Here is a 16,514-nt window from a genome sequence, read left to right on the forward strand (position 1 = left end):
AGAGTTTAATTCACATAGTTCGGAAAGGTGCCATAGGTGAAAAGAAATTCACTTGTTTATATTCTAATATTTCGCAACGCAGCTCATACTTCTGTGCGACTCACCTGTTGGGGGATCGCTATGTTAGCGAACCATATTTTTCACATACGCAATCTAAACAGTTTTATGAGGCATTTCTTTAAAATTCTGGACATTATTCTGTTTACATCGGTAGGTATTTTAGAGCTAAGTCATTATCTCGGCCAGAATTTCATTAATGTACAACCAGTCCTCCCCAGAATTTCTTATCATGCAGTGATTCTTCTATTTCTTTTACTGTGTTCTTATGACTGTCATGTGAACCATATATGGCTGACACTATACTGCTCAGTGAGGCCCCGTGAGCCATATATAACTCACGCGTTGACTTTTGTTTGGCACTTTGCGTTGACTTTTGTTTGTGAGGCAATACCAAAAGGGTCATGATTTCTTTTTCATTATGATGTTTTGGGTCAAGTGTGTGACTATATTCTATGCCCTTTAGATTTTTTCGAATTATGCATCCATATTCACGGAAAATATGTGAAAATATTAACTAGCTGAAAATGATAAAATGCAACTTGTTTGGGTTTTTATTCAGCTGTGGTACTTGGCATTTAAGAATTTAGCACATTCAAATAATACGAACCTAGATACCTCAATATTCAATATTTCAAGCTTTCTTAACCAGATCTGGCTTCTGGCGGGAGAAAGTGAGTGAGCCACAAATGGCTCAGGGGCCTCAGGGGAAAATATTTACGTCTGGGCCCTGAGAGTCATATGTGGCTCTCATGGAAAACAAGGAAATTGACACTTTTTAAAATTAACACTACATTGTTGCATACCATTAAAATATATTTTTTTACAGCTTTAATGGTGTGCAACAATGTATTGTTAATTAAAAAAGTGTCAATTTCCTTGTTTTCCATGTGAGCCACATATGGCTCACAGGGCCTAGACGTAAATTTGTTCCTCTTAGGCTCCGTGAGCCATGCACTTTTCCCGCCAGGGGCCAGATCTGGTTCAAAAAAAACTTGGAATATTGAATATTGAGGTCTCTAGATACGTATTACCTTAATATTGCTTCGTGGTCTGGTGGTGATCATAAGGCAAACATACGTTGGCACCTTGATCCATCCTCAAAAATGATCATAGGTAGTCAAAGTGTTAATTATAGAATCATTCCTTTGTTTATGTGTTTAAAACAACTCAGCTACAAGAGAAAACTACCTTCTTAGGATTTTCCCTGAATATATATATATATATATATATATATATATATATATATATATATATATATATATATATATATATATATATATATATATATGTATGTATATTGTAACGTTATTAATGAAATATTGATATACGAAAATGTAAACAAAACTATTACAGTCATTTTGGAGAAATTTACTTCTTTTCTTTTTATGTGAATCTTTCAGGAAAGTGTTCCCATTGGGGGGGGGGAGCAGAAAGAGATACGAAATTTTAACTCGACAGTCTTATAAATATTTTAAGCCCAAAATATGCCTCGAATGCATTGAACGCTTTAGCCATTACGAGCGTTCATATACAAGGGAACTAACAAACAGACAGAGAGAAGTTCAAAAATAACTTTTTCAGCGTATTGGACCATGAAACTTGTATATGTGTTTAAATTTTGAATTTAGATTTCTCACTATCATCATACTTTGTACTCTTCCATCGTAAATTGAAAGTTACGATGGAAAGTGACCTTTTTCTAACTTCAATTTTCTCGGAAATACTGCAGTTGTATATACAATTGTTTTGTGAAGGTACATTGAATAGTACCACTAATTCTAAGAGCAAAGCAACTCAATATATGTGTATGTTGGTACATTCGTGTGCACAATTATGCATCTCTACATATACATCAATATTGTTATCTTGTTTCTGTTGAATATGTATTTCCAAGTAATTGAGTTTGCATCTCAGTTTCACTGTAATAATACTGGCAAGTCAAAGGAGTTTATAAATATAACCTATACACACAGACACGATAATTTGCAATTTACACTTGAACAAGTATTGCACTTTGACATGTAGCTGAAATGTAGCGGAAATGTTGAAATGCAGGTTTAATTAACCAAATCGTCCCTTATGAATGTCCTAATGGACATTAACCCTTTAGGGATTATCAGTGATTTTGTCAATTAACTACACAAACCTATATGTTACAAAGATAAAGTGATCAAGAGATTGGAATCCATAATTGTCGATAATTGCTAAATAATGTTATAGTTGTTGTAAAATAGGCGGTGGTTAATTTCAATATGAGAAGAAGGGATTCCATTCACTTAATTAATATTGATTTATGTATAATATTGTTAATGACATGCAAACAATAAAGGTACCCTTTCCTTCCGAGCGACAGACCCACTTAAACGTTCCAGAGGCTGAAAGTATATCATTGGCTGCCTGCATCGGTTTGGTGAAACCCAGATAACGCAACATACAAACATGTATGTAATTGTTTCAAGTAATTGTGTATACATAGCTCTTTCGTAGTTATGTAGCTCCCAAAATACTGGCATGTGGGATAAGGGATTGTAAGCTACATTCGTCACAATGGAAAAGTAATATTTAATATAAAATAAAATGTATAAACCTAAGTGATACAATTACCCCTAAGAATTTTCATAAATACTCCTTATTCATTAAAATTAGTATTTATAATTAACCTTAACTATCGAGCTTGGAAAGATTTTTTTACCTGATATTTTTTTTTTATTTATTCACTTTCCATTGGCCCCAACGAGCTAATGCTCACATTAAGAGGAAGTACAATCCACTACGTACATATTTCAATAATAATAAAACATGACAATATATGTTTGTCATACACTAAAAAGAGACAAATAAAAGAAAGAAAAATAAAGAAACAATAATGGAAGTAAAGTACAATTGTGTCTATCTATCTATCTATATCTTTATCTATGTAAGAAAAGGAAATAAATGATCACTACTAAATACACGAAACAATAATAGAAATTCAAAATATTGCATAAGATATTAACTAGAATAACAATATATGATATACATGAGCAAGAACTTTTATAGTTATGGATTACATTAACAACAAATTTAGGAAAGTATCATATAGCGTGACAATTACTCACAATCAGTTGTAAACTGCTCCCAGTAATGATGTGTCACCTGTTTCTTAAATATATACTCACTACAACAATTTTTAAATTTATCTGGAAGATCGTTATACGTTTTGAGTATACTGTATTTGGCACTCATTGTGCCATAATTAGTTTAGTTTATAATTCTTATATGCAATGCATTTCTACGTCTAGTATTGTATTCATGAATATCATTATTTTTTTAAAGCTTGAGATTAATATATGTCTGGGAATATATAATTTTGTAGATTAAAACTTGTTTGAACTTTTGTAATTAAATTTAGTGGTAATATTCCTGAGGTCATGTGCAAACTATTGCTGGAATATCTGGGAGGTAATCCATACATTGACTTTATTGATTTCTTTTGTACAATTGCTAATCTTTTTATATCTGATTGCCTACCATTCTGCCAGATTACCGATAAGTAAGATAGCTGGGATTGTATGAGAGAATAGTATATTGCTCTAACACTTGAATTTGGTACGATATTACGTAAACGACTGGGAACTCCCACAATTGGTGATATCTTCTGTGCTAACATTAAGATATGTTTATCGCATTTCATATTTTCATCCAGTACCAGACCAAAGTATTTTACAGTACTTGCTCTGAGTATAATCAATTCATTTACTTGTAGTTTGCCGGGGAACTGTGTTTTAAATGAAGACTTATGAAACACTAGAAACACTGTTTTGGAGGGATTCAGCACCAATTTGTTTTCACAAAGCCAGCGATTTAAAATGTTTAAATCGTATTTTATATTACCAAATAGTTCTTGGACAGAGTTTTCAACATAAAGTATTGTTTTGTCATCTGCAAATAAAGCAACTTTACCTTTGAAGTTTATTTTTTGTATGTCATTTATATAAATAAAAAAATAACAGGGGATATAAAACTGACCCTTGTGGCATACCATGAAGAACTGTTAATTCAATGCTCTCTTGACCATTAACATACACATATTGTATTCTATTGTTCAATTAACTTTTAAACCATTTCAGAGCCACTCCTCTTATGCCAGTTTTTTTTTTCATTTTTTAAGCAAGATTGCATGATCAACTGTATCGAAGGCCTTTTTCAAGTCAATGAATAACCCTGCTACTAGTTTATTGTTGTCTAAAGACTCTTCTATTTCAATTACTAAATCAACAGTTGCATTTAATGTACTGCACTTTTTTCTGAATCTACATTGGTGTTTGTAAAAGAAATTAAATGATTCCAGATACCTAATTACCTTATTGTATACACACTTTTCTATTATTTTTGACATACAGTTTAGAATGGAAATAGGTCTGTAGTTACCTGGTTGTAATTTATCAAACTCTTTAAAAACTTGTACAATTTTTGCTATTTTACACAAAGTCAGAAATGAACCAAGCTCAAGAGAGAGATTAATGAAATTAGCTAAACAGTACTTTAATGTACTTTTATATTTTTAAAAAAATCGTTAGTAAGATTATCTTTTATCGTATTCCTTTTGATCTTCAGTGAGTTAATAACAGCTAAAACTTCATCAGCAGTGACAGGCTCGAAGTAAAACGAATTAACTCTGCTTTGATTACCGTACTCTTGATCATATACTTTAGAGATTTGAGATACCAAATCTAGTCCTACATTTCTAAAATATTTATTAAGTGCGTTAGGTACTTCTTGGTCAACTATTTCTATTTCGCTAATATGTAATTGAGACACTTCTGATTTTTATGCTGGATTGTGTTTGTTAAAATCTCATTAACTACTAACCAAAATTTTCGAGGGCCATTTATATTATTCATAATTCGTTTTTAGATTTCGTTTCCTCTTTCGTAATTAAATTTCTCACGTTCTTGAAACGCTCACGCTCTGCACACATGAAATTATTTCCAGGATATTCTTTTTTGTAAGAACAAAATATATATCTTTTCTACGTATTAGTGATAAATGTTCAGTCATCCAACTATTTTTGTAATACTTACGAGTTTTAACTATATTTCTGCGATTTAGCTACAGAAAGTGAACAGACCCCTTCAATTTTCCATTTCACACTCAGAACTTGTGTGCAAAATATGTATAAGGTTAAACAAAATTTACAAATCAACGCAAAAGTCCATTTACATTCATTTTCTTTCATGATACACAGGAACATAGGAAATATATTTTTATTTATCAGCAATAAATTTAATTAGAGATAAACTTAATTAAATATTTTAATGTAGTTCATTATACAGTAATACTAGCAGAAGTCTTCACATGGAAATCTTTCAGTTTAATGTCCCACGTTATGCCCTTTGGCCCATATGAGAAAGTAGTACTAAATGTGGTCAGTATTTCAGTGAAGTTGTAGGTGCGAAGCTCCAGGGGTTTAGGAGATACAGCTACCAGAACATCACATGGAAGTACAGAATAGTCTTCATACAGTTGGAGGTAAAAGCTCTGTAAGACCTCTTGTAACGACCAAAGGTGAATAACAAATATATGGGTACATATTAGGACTAGGGGGAAGTCATATAGTAAGGGTATACCTGACGGCGGCCATCTTGAAATCCGCCATTTTGAATTAAGGTTAAGTTTTTAAAATAGGAATAGGGTCATGTGATACATGATTTAAGGCGCAAATTTAATCAGAAGAACAATGGTGACGTTAATTTTGATTTACGCACAATTGGTAAAAAGTTACAGGGAAATTAAATATTGTTGCAGCATATATATTAGTCCTTTACCTCACCTTGTAAATTTTGTGTTAATGATAATAATTAAATAAAAAGCAGGTGGATAAATATTAGGTCTATGGTAAGAGTTGCCTTGATGGCGGCCATGTTCAAATCCGCCATTTTGAATCAGACAAAAGTTTTAAACAAAACGCATAACATTGACACCTTATTAATAGCAAATTTTACCATAACTCCAACGGTATAACCATTTTTGCTTTATCATTAACCAGCACAAAATTAAATGGATCGCTCCTTACGACTACTGCTTTGACGGAATTGTTAACGACAAATGTGTCAATTGTAACTCGATTGCCTTTGCCAGGTGTGCTCACTGTGAGCAGAGCATTTGTGCAAGTCATGGACTCTTTTCTGAACTACATATTGATTGTACTAATTGAGGACTTTTCTGGAAGAAAGAGCCAAGTTCAATTATGACTCAATTCCACTTTGGTCATTTTTCCTTAAATTAGCAACCTGTTTATGCGATAACAAATGCTGGTTAATGATAAAGCAAAAATGGTTATACCGTCGGATTTATGGTAAAATTTGCTATTAATAAGGTGTCAATGTTATGCGTTTTGTTTAAAACTTTTGTTTGATTCAAAATGGCGGATTTGAACATGGCCGCCATCAAGGCAACTCTTACCATAGACCTAATATTTATCCACCTGCTTTTTATTTAATTATTATCATTAACACAAAATTTACAAGGTGAGGTAAAGGACTAATACATATGCTGCAACAGTATTTAATTTCCCTGTAACTTTTTACCAATTGTGCGTAAATCAAAATTAACGTCACCATTGTTCTTAAGATTAAATTTACGCCTTAAATCATGTATCACATGACCCTATTCCTATTTTAAAAACTTAACCTTAATTCAAAATGGCGGATTTTAAGATGGCCGCCGTCAGGTATACCCTTACTATATGACTTCCCCCTAGTCTTGATATATACCCATATATTTGTTATTCACCTTTGGTCGTTACAAGAGGTCTTACAGAGCTTTTACCTCCAACTGTAGGAAGACTATTCTGTACTTCCATGTGATGTTCTGGTAGCTGTATCTCCTAAACCTCTGGAGCTTCGCACCTAAAACTTCACTGAAATACTGACCACATTTAGTACTACTTTCTCATATGTGTCTCAGTGAGCAACTCGATTCACCCAAACGTAAGGTTTACTTGTCAGAAGCTTCCGGCGTGTAAAGCTGTATAACACAGCCTTCATTGATACGTCGAGTATATCCCTGGCTAAGCCTCAGCCACCAAATATATTTATTCCTTAGACAATGGGTTACTCACAAAATTTGGCTTAGATCCGGCTAGTGGTTACCGATAAAGTATCACATATCGGTATGCATAAAGTATACAGACATGCATCCAAAGTGAAGTTCCCATATGTCCACACTGTATGCTAGTATGACGATATTATTATTATTATTATTATTATTATTATTATTATTATTATTATTATTAATTACATAAATAAGCCTGCCAAATTGATGTACAAGAAGAAGAGTAAACAACGGATTATATCACTGTCTGTGAGAAGATCATTGCTCTGTTTGTAAAAGATATAACCTACTAGAACTGCACTACATGTCTAAGACTGCTAATGCAATTCTAACAAGCATAGTTCTGTTTTCTCTTCTATCTCTTCTCTCTCTCTCTCTCTTACTAAATCTACAATTCTATTTTTTTTGCTTGTGTGTGTTTTAAAGCATTGCACTGAAAAATGACTACAAAGTTATCAGAGTATGAATGCGAGGTCTGTCGCAAAAGCATCTTTGTTTTCGGAAAAACTGCATCTCGTAGGAAGGCCAAAAAGCATTTTGCGTCATAGAAAAGGGATCCGTGATGTCTTTAACTTGCAGATGGCATTAGTTTCATTTGCATCTTCTGTTCTACAGGAGTTGTTATGTTGGGTGTTTTCTTCTGTAGTCTTGGCGAGGCTAAAATGCTAAAGACATGAGTGTATGGATATAACGCGAGAACGAAGTCACAATCGACTCCGTGAATACATCCGACCTCGCCAAGGTCTGAAAAAGCTCGCGAAGACACAGAAAAGCTCGTCAGGTGCGTAGCAAAGTTAAGCTAATGCTGAATGCTGATTGCCGAAGCAATGTGCACCATAAGTACATACAGGAAGGACGTACGGAAATAAAGGACTTCTCTTCAGACATTTTCCGTCGTCTACGTAATGCTCTTTTTTTTTCGAAATGACCAGATATCTTGACTTCAAAGATCCGAAGACAGCACCAGGGTAATTATTCCATTTATACAGGTCACATGTTTGTCTTTTTCACCACAGTACAAGATTTCGACGTTTCATCAAGCTCCCTACTATTTGAGTATAGCCTCGTGAGACGTTAACCTCTTTCAAAAAATCCAAAGGTACCAGAAAGATACTTGCTTTCACAACCGAGAGGAAATCCAGTACAATGCGACCGACGTACTTGTAGCACTTCCAAATGAAGGGTTCCAGGCCTGTTTTCAACAGTAGAAAGGCTAACAAACCCGGTGCTTGGAAGCAGGAGGGAACTATTCTGAGGGAGATTAGAACGAAGAAAACATCAGGTGAGTATACTGGTTTTCCAGAGCCATGGTCGAATAGTTTTCCGACCTCGTATACTCGTAAGAATCACAAAATAGATAAGCTTTATGTTTTATATGAGGGATTGTCAAAATTTAATCTATCGAACGAGTAAAGGATTACGTTTAGAATATAAAAGGTACCGCTGAGTCAAAATAGTGTTTTCTTAAATATTTTCGTACAGTCTATGTTCTCAAACTATTGCATTATTTTTCGGTAAGGTAAGACAAATAAACCTGAAATTATGTTTGATTTTCGAAACGTGGTACCTTGATTCAGAAATATCACGCTAGGAATTAAACAAATGAATGTTTGTGTTGGAGTTAGTTGGATATAGTTAGCCCGCTATGAACTTCTGCAGAGCAGCTTTTGACTGCTTCGGGGTCACCGGGTCAGACCAGGTCTGAGAAGCTATATCCAGATCCGGATGACTCGGACAAAAGTTGTGACACAAGTGACCTGGTAACCCGTAAAATCACTAATATCCAGGTGCTTTGCTGTGCGTTGCGGAGGCACTGAGGGGTATTTCTGGTGTAAGGGTTAATTACTTATACGAAGCGACCCACACAAGGTACGTCTGTTATAGAGATTCAATGGATTGTTGATATGGAGCGACCCACGAGAGCAACGTCTGTTGTAGGTATCCGATGGACTACTGATACCGAGCGACTTACGCGAGCTACGTCTCTTGTAGGGATCCGATACACTATTCATACGGAGCTATGCACGCGAGCAACGTTTGTTGTAAGAATCCGATGGAGTACTGATACGGAGCGATCTACGCGAGTTACGTCTGTTGTAGGGACGCGATAGACTACTGATATGGAATGATCCACACGAGCTACGTCTGTTGTAGGGATCCGATGAAGTACTGATACAGAACGACCCACGCGAGTTACGCCTGTTGTAAAGATCCCATGGAGTACTGATACCGGAACGACCCACGCGAGCGGCAATTCTGCCGAATGATACCTGGTATCTGGCCGTCCCAGCTCCAAGTTATTTATTTGCACAACAAGTGCTTACAGGTATCGTCCTAATAAGAAAGTACGGTTTGTGATTCACTCAAAATTAATTAACATACATAACTATAGTCGTCGTTTTGTCCGACAACTTTTAATCTATTAGACTGCCTTACACATCCACGATTACGCTGCAAAAAATAAATCAGTATTTCAATATGAATTCAACAGTTTTTGAAATTACTTCTGGTCATCTTTTAATATATCTAAAAATGTCTTGAAGTTTTCTATCAGTGATCAATAAAAATCCAACATGTATTCTAACAGTCGCTAATAGACTCATTGGACGTATCAGAAGTTCAGTTGAGTTCAGTTGATTTTAGTTTAGCATCCCTTTCAGCAGCGAGGCTATATGAGACGTGAGGTACACTTTGAACATTCTTAATGTAGTTCCTGTTAACTACTAGTAGAAGTAACTAGACATTTTCTGTTTAAAATTGAACACTTCAGACATCTTAAACATGTCGTTTCTAAAATATAGTATGTTGAAATCCTGTCCAAATATTGATTATTTTATTGCAGTGTAATCTAAACTATATTTAGAACAGGCAATCGAGTTTATTGAGTTTATTTAAAGAGTATAGAGCCATACCTTCCTTTTACAACACAGGGTACTGCAGCATAATACGGGGAATAATAATAGTACCAACACACTTTTGGTAGAAGTGTGGAAGAATAGGTGTTTTCGATCTTCTACCACTCCCTAATAGCTGGAAATAATGTAAAAGTTTCCAAAGTTCCCAGCACACGCAGTTTTGTGTGTGATAGAAGAAAATTTGTGGGACAGTCACTCTATCGACAAACACTATAAAATAAAGAATTGACCGGAAAGACAGGGATACCTTCCAGGGGAATATAAGGTCAAGCATTTTCCTTTAGTTGATCCGAAGGACGTGCTACTGTTACCCCTGCACATGAAACTCGGCCTCATGAAGATATTTGTTAAAGTCATGGATAAAACGTGTCTGGTTTCTCCTATTTAAGGGAATTGTTTCCGAAGTTATTGGAAGCCAAGTTGAAAGAGGGCGTTTTCATAGGACCACAGGTCAAAATGGTTCTGCACGATTATGTTCTCATGCAGAAATTAACTCCTGTTGTATGTGATGTGTAGCTATATTACAAACGTGTAGTGAAAGGGTTTCCTATGGAACGAGAAAGCTGGTAACTACAAGCAAATCATAGCTGACCTGGTACGAAACTATGACCTGTTAGGATGCAGGATGTCGTTCAAATTACACTTCATTCACTCCCACCTCGACTACTTCCCTCACAGCTTAGGGGCAATAAGCGGTAAACAAGGGGAACTTTTCCACCAACAGATTTTACAAATGGAACAAAGGTACCAAGAGCAACGAGATCCTGCTATGCTGGGGGTTTTCTTGTTGGTTTCTTCTGAGAGAGACCAAGCGAGAGTACAAGAGATGGTCCATGTTTAATGAAAGGAAAAGTTCCGAGTACATATCAGAGTAGAAGCTTGTACACATACCACCAAGACATGGTGTTTGGTGTGTTCTTCAGTGGGCTCCATGTATGCATATTCTCCGGATGGCAACAGGATGGTAGATTTGCTTGGGCTATTGCTGCATTTTTGTGTGTTTACTGGTGTTTCATGAAATTTCTTATTTCCATGACACTTTGAACATAATGTGTTAATAGACAAAAACGGCAGCGCAAATTCTTTCGAACAGCGGCGTGTATTTCTATAGCCTTCTTCTCTTTGTGTGTGTGTGTGTGTAGTGTTGTAAATAGAAAAAAAAGGTTCGTATTTTTTCAGAAATTTACGTTTTTTTTTAAAAAAAAACATTGCCTCTCGTTTTTTTTCTAAATTTCGTTTTTTTTCAAATAGTCATTTGTAATGCATCTTACGTCAATTTAAGTATGAAATATTTTTATGTAGGTGTAATTACCGTAAAATGCAACACAAATTATACGCTAGATACTGATACGCTACAAATATTTTACAATTTACATGAATATCATACCTATTAACAATTCGGGTTTCAGCAGTTTTCATCACTATCAACTAAGAAATAAAAGTAGAAATGAAATTTTGTTTTATCTCGAAAGCAGGCCTTTAATAAGTACAAAAATAATGTCACGAACAGTATCCAATAACTTGTCTAAAGGTAAAAACTAATACTAATTTGCCTAATAGTATTTTTCTAAATGTCATATATAAATAATTTGTCGACTAGATATATATGATATGCAGAGCCGACTCTACCATATTTGCAACACGTGCATTTGCGTGGAGCGGCAAGCTTGGATGGTCCGGCAAAATCTGTCATAAGTATATTGTATTATCCTATGTGATGTGGTAAACAAGCAATTCCACATCAATGTTTACAAACACCTCCACATAGTTCGGCAAGAGGATCTCCCACCAGAGGGACCTATGCAGACGACGGCTTCTGGCCCCTCCCACAGAGCAGAAGACGACATCGGAGCAGCAGCGCCACCGCCACCCAAAGGACCCTATAAATTGGATGGACGAAGGCAACTCGATACCAGTTTTCTGGAGACCCTCTTTTAGTCTGCTACGGGACTCTTGGAGTAACCTAACCCCAGGCCTCTAGTCTCTATGGGACTACGCCTATCCCATCTCCTGGCTTAGCCTGCTACGGGGCTCTGTTGGCCACTTAATCCGCCTCTGCTTGTTACAGAGCATTGGTTCCTTAAATCCACTCCTCTTAGCCTGCTACGGGGCTCTGTTGGAGATCCTGTCTGCGACCTTACGGTCAAAGACTACCTATAACTCACACTGATTCTAGAGAGATCAATTTGTATAGTATTTTGTGAAAATACTTTTATAGAGGAAACTTTTTAGAATAAAAACTGGTAGTGGAGAGTCAATTCCGGACGCTCTTTTTATTAACTGCTCTACCCAAAGATCCTATATGAGACAAAGTTTTACAATATTATTTAAATTAAATATTTCTTGTTGGAAACAGACTTCATGAGGATGGTAGTTACATTTACTAAGCTGACTTTCTATTTGAATACTACATTCATAAATTAAGTTTAGGTTGCATTAGTTTAAGGCCACATGGACAATGCTAAAGCAAATGGTGGAATAAATCCGAGCACAAATTGCTTGATTGTTTCAAATGCAAGAATTCAATTCTCGAATAGTAGTGAATATCTGTTCCATGTAGTACGTTATCACAGTTTTGATATGAAACTAGTCTTGTTTTTGTCAGAAACAAGTTCCTTATCATTGTAGAAACAAGTTTTTTTTTAATGTTAGAAGATATAGAAGAAAAATCAAGAAATAAAGATAAAAGAGCTAGTTGCACCGGAATTGCAAACTTATACTTTGAGATTGAAGCTCGATAGTGAATTCTATAAAAATGATTACCATCTTTCCTCTGCAGGTGTGTTTGCTTTATCTTTCACTAACATAATAGATTAATATTTAAAGAAAAATAAACAGACACGACGGGATTGCACTTTTAGTAAGTATTTAACCCTTTCTGAGTGCGACTGCACTTACCCTTTCCTTCATTGTTCATGCTGGAGTAACATACTTAAAATCATGACTTTTAATATTTGTTCTTTCTGGAGAAAGGGAACGGCGGCAAATTATGGCATTGCACGAGGTGACAAATTGACTAGGACCGGCCCTGATGATATGTATATAAAAGACATGAATATAGGATGACTCAATTTGAAGTAATGCAGGGTGTTTCAAAATTAATATTAGGGTTTTGAAACTTTGTAGTATCTATTACAATTAACTTACAATTATAAATATTATATCAAATGAAAGAGCAACTCAAACAGTTTTGTACTCACGCATGTACATGCATTGTTTCTTCTGTCTGCCGTTAGAAAGAGCAAGTAGCAAAGATGGAGACTAGAGAGCAGAAAGCTTTTTGTGTTTTAATAAAGACTGAATCTGTACAGTGCAACCGTCTGTGTGAAAAATATTAAGGACAGCTTGTAACTACGTCTTTATCGTTTGCAGTTGCTACAGGTCTAAAGCCTACAGATTACGGTTTACATGCCAATTTCACAAGTGAAATATTCCTGCATAACAATGAGGATTTTCTGGATTGTGTCGTCTTCAGTGATAAATCGACCTTTCACCTAAGAGCTAATGTGAACACTCATAATGTTTGCGAGCTCCCTCGTGGCTAAGCGGTTAGCATACGCGCCTTTGGCGTGGGAGACCCGGGTTCGATTCCCGGCGGGACCTCATGTGGTTCGGATTCCACGTTAATCAGTAGGTCCACGTCTCATATAGCCTCGCTGCTGAACGGGACGCTAAACTAAAATCAACTCAACTCATAATGTTTGCATCTGGCCGTCAGCAAATCCTCAGGAGATAGTACAGTTGAAACGAGACTCACCTAAATTGAATGTGCTTTGTGCAGAAACTTTATGGGCCTTTCTCGCCTATCGACTAGATGTGTGCCGTGTGACGAATGAATCTCACATCGAACACTTGTAGCAAAGATTGTTTGAGGTGCTCTTTTACTTGATGCATTGCTTATAATTGTACATAAAATGTAATAAGTACTACGAAGACTTAAAGCCCCAAAATTTATTTTGAAACACCCTGCATTTCTCACCAACAGTGTTGGAACTAAGATGTAAAAAGGAGAGAAAATTTTCCTTAAAGTTATTGTTTACAACGATACTATTATTAGTCGAGACTATAACTACAAAACAACATGAGTTAGTAGTCAAAAAATGTAATCAAATGTATACTCGGTGGCCCAGGTGGCCAAAGTGGCACACACGGGTGTGTACTTGTTTAATCCGTTCCTGTGTGGACATTAATTAAGATATCGGGATATTATTCTTGCAAATATGGCTGGACTATAGTTTATCATATTAATTTCTTTTTCTTCTGGTGTCGAATTTCCTTTTCAAATTTCACCCCAGTCAAAAATTCGAGAATTTTCTAATTTCGAATTTCCTTTACTTCTTTTTTTCCCTGTAGCTTCCTTAGTTGTAGAAAGACATCCTTAAGACTTGCCAGGGAGATACCTGGGATGGATACCTAACTGTTGACATCAATTGGACGGGCCTGCGCGCAGTGTTGCCAATTAGGGAAATTTAAATTCTCCTATATTTGGGCAAAAAAATTAGAAATTTTTGTTTATAAATCGGTATTTATACGTCCGAGTGCAAGTCAACTTACGCCAATCGAAAATTTGTCCTTACTTAACAAACGCAAGTACAGATCGTTACAATGGGGTAATTAGGGGGCGTACGTAAAATTCGTATTTACGCCCTAACCCTTGATTTTTCTAGTTTTTCCCTACTTTTCTGTTTACCGTAATATATTTTTGGTAATTAGAAATTTTATTCCTCAAATATCGCCATCATACTTGTAGGATATATTAGTGGTGTACCAATGTTTAATTTAAGATAATTTGCGTCTGTCTGGTATCAGTGTTGCCAGCTACAGAAAATTTTAATTCCAGATTTTAGGGGGAAATTTTGGAAAAATTATATGTTTTGTCTCTATTATTTCCCTCTTGTTAGCTATATCGGAACAAACGTACCAGTATCTGGAAGTCTCGTCTTTGCTCTACACAACGCACTATAGAAAGTTTCAATAGGATAATTAGGGGAAGTACAGTTGATGTTTACAGTAGACCTTGTTCTCTAATTGGAAAGATAACTGATTTCTTTAAAGGTAGAATGAGATATTTTTTATTGACATGCTTACTTTATTAGATATCGTCACAATACTTGTTGGATATATTAGAGGGATACCAAAGCTTATTTTAAGATAGTTTGTGTGTGTCTGATGGTAGTGTTGCCAGCTACAGAAAATTTTAATTCCAGATTTTAGGGGCAAATTTTGGAAAAAAATCCCTTTTTATTTCTATTATTTCCTTCTTGTTGGTTACATTCGAACAAACGTACCAGTGTATAATAGCCTCATCCTTAGCCTACACAGCGCAGCACAAAAAGCTTCACTAGAATAATTAGGGGAAGTACAGAGGTTTATAACAAACCATTTTCTGGAAATGGTAAGAAAATGGTGAATTTGTGAGGTAGAATGAGATTTTTTTTTAATTTCATGCTTACTTTGTTATATATCGCCATGATACTTGTAGGATATATTCTTGGAGTACTACGGTTTATTTCCAGATAGTTTTCGTCTGTCTGATGGCAGTGTTTCCAGCCAAAACAATTAATTCCTACTATTAGGTGAAAAATTCGGAAAAATTCCCTTTTCTTCTCTATTATTACCCTCTTGCTGGCTATATTGAAACAAACGTATCATCACTACCTGAAAGCTTCCTCTTTTCCCTACAGAACGCACCATAAAAAGTTTCAATAGAATAATTAGAGAAGCTGTAGCCTCGGCATATTTGATTTTTGCTTCTGAGGTCTAAAAAGTGTCAAAATTTCATGTGTATGACAGAATTTTTTTCCCTCTTTGAATGGAAGCCAGCGACTTCAGGATTTCACTGTACCTTGTCAACACACCAAAGATTTGTTTAGGTGACTTGAACTCACATAGCAGCAGTGGTGCTAGATACAAAAAAATTTGAAATTCGGTTAGGGAATTTTTTGTAAATTTTCACCCCTACATTTCCCTCAATAATTTCCCAGCCGTTGGCAACAATGCAATGCAACTTGCACCAAAAAATATCCACTTCTATTTTCTAAAAAACAAGACATAACCATATCAATCAAATGAATAGTTTTTGAGCAATAAGTCACTAACTGGAAATGTATGAAAACGCCAAAAATGACCTGGGGCCGAAAGAAATAATCGCACAATTTTGCTCGTATAGGTACAAAGAAACAAATGATTTGTAAGTTACGAGGGCTTCGACTCAAGTTCTGTTGATTATTTCAATAATCTGCCACATAAATGAATAAATAATAGTTGCCGAAAAAAAACAGACTTTTGAAAAAATACATGAAAAAGAACGATGTTTTTTATTGAAAAAAACTTCACAGAAAAAAAAACGTTTTTTTACAACACTATGTGTGTGTGTGTATTTTCTTTCACACACTTGTATTCTTTGCTATTTCCATTATTTTCTCAACCTGCACCACGGCTATG

At 35.4% G+C, this 16,514-nt stretch overlaps 1 protein-coding gene across 1 annotated transcript in view; it reads right to left on the minus strand.

Moving 5' to 3' along the window:
- Positions 1-16,514, minus strand: part of LOC145664067 (synaptogenesis protein syg-1-like) — a 997,265-nt gene that overhangs the window by 560,593 nt on the left and 420,158 nt on the right. The window lies entirely within an intron of this gene.

The sequence above is a fragment of the Thermobia domestica genome, chromosome 11, assembly GCF_964235325.1.
Source record: "Thermobia domestica chromosome 11, izTheDome1.hap1.1, whole genome shotgun sequence".
NCBI classification, from domain to species: Eukaryota; Metazoa; Arthropoda; class Insecta; order Zygentoma; family Lepismatidae; genus Thermobia; species Thermobia domestica.